Here is a 1,903-nt window from a genome sequence, read left to right as displayed (position 1 = left end):
GAGCTATACACTCAAAGGATTGATCATGTAACAGCCCGTTTTCAGTGAAATTGCAATAGTGGTTTCGGGACCACAAATCTGAGCCCGAAAGAAAATTATTTTAAAATTATTTTATATGATAGGAATATCGTATAAAAATTTCATTAAAAAATTTTACCGATTACATGTTTAATTGATAAAAGGACGAAATTGCATGAAATGCAAAAGTTGAGTTCTAGTAGCTATAAGTATCAAAATAGCTATGGAATTCAAAATTTGAGGCCCTTATATGGCAAATAGACCATTAAGGGGAGTTAGTAGATAAGTATGATGATTCATCCATGAAAAATTAAATAAAGAAAATGACTAAATTGGAAAGATGAAATAATAAAAGATGATATTTTAATTAAATAAGAAATATCATCATTTTATATAATCTTTCCCAAATTAAAGGAATGGAAACCCTAGTTATGGGTGTTGAACTCAAGCAAGCTATTTTTCCTTAATTAGGTATGTTTTCTTGTCCCGTTTTTAATAATTTTCATATTTTCGAGATCGTAATAGCTTAATCTAGCTATCTCGGGGATTAATTTGTAAAGTGTTGGCATAAAAATGTTTTGGTTGTAATTAGTTATTGGAATGGCTTGTGATGGACATGTTTTGATGTGAATATAAAAGGCTATATCATGTTTGATATGTGTTTGAAATGGTTGGTTGATAGAATCATATTTGTATATTAATGATTAAATTGAGTTAACATATTTGGTAAATATGCTTATATGGTAAGTTAAGTAAGTTTGTATACTTGGTTATAAGAGGTATTATATCATCCATAAGACTTGATTTTGAATGGATTTGAATGTCTTGTATTGGCTTGAGAATATGTTTAAGTGTTTATGTAGATGGAAGGCAAATTTGGGTGAGAAATATGACTTAGAAATGGCTATATTTCATCCACATAGGCAGAGACATGGGCGTGTGTCTCAGCCGTATGTGACACACGGCCTAGCACATGGGCGTGTGTTTTGGCCGTGTGTCCCCTGCATCATTAAAATACAAAATAGAATGATCAATATTTTTCACACGGCTTGGCACACGGGCGTGTGGCTTGGCCGTGTGACCTAAGTGAGAGAGTTACACGGGTATGGACACCGGCTGGGACACGGCCGTGTGCCCTATTCCGAATGCCCACATGGCCTAACCACACAGGCGTGTGTCCCTTGCACCTAGGAAAAATTTTGAAATTTCGCAAAAATTTTTCTGAGTACTCGGTTTAGTCCGACTTGTTTGTAATGCATATTTTGGGCCTCGAGGGCTAATTTAAGGGACAATATGATTCATTATGAATGATTCATGATATGAATGGTAAAAGTTATGAAATATCTGTATTTGATCTGTAAATGTCTTTGATCTGTAAAAGTTACGAAATATCTGTATTTAAGGGACAATAACGTCATGGTGAAACATTTTTGTTCAATCATTAAAAGGAAATGTCTTCGATTGGTACATTGATGTCGAGGCTACGATGATTAACAGTTGGGAAGAACTTAGGAGAGCATTTCTCAATAGATTTTATAACACTTATCGTATTGTCAGCATGGTTGAGCTCACAAGCTCACGACAAGGAAAGACGAGCTAATCATCAATTACATCTATCGTTGGAGAAATTTAAGTATGAACTACAAGGAAAAATTGTCAAAGTCCTTTGCCATTTACATGTGTATACAAGGCATGAATTGGAGCTTGAGCTACATTCTCTAACATTAAGCCAAAGTCTTTTGAAGAATTAGCTACTCGAGCTCATGACATGGAGTTAAGTTTTACAACTATTGCAAATTAAGTACCTCTTGAGCAAGTAATTCAAAATGGGGGCAAAATTTTACAATTATATTATGTTTTAATGTGGACGATTGTATTATTCTTG

Source organism: Gossypium raimondii, chromosome 8, assembly GCF_025698545.1.
Source record: "Gossypium raimondii isolate GPD5lz chromosome 8, ASM2569854v1, whole genome shotgun sequence".
Taxonomy (NCBI): domain Eukaryota; kingdom Viridiplantae; phylum Streptophyta; class Magnoliopsida; order Malvales; family Malvaceae; genus Gossypium; species Gossypium raimondii.
The sequence above is the reverse complement of the archived record's forward strand: the minus strand, read 5'-3'. Positions refer to the sequence as shown.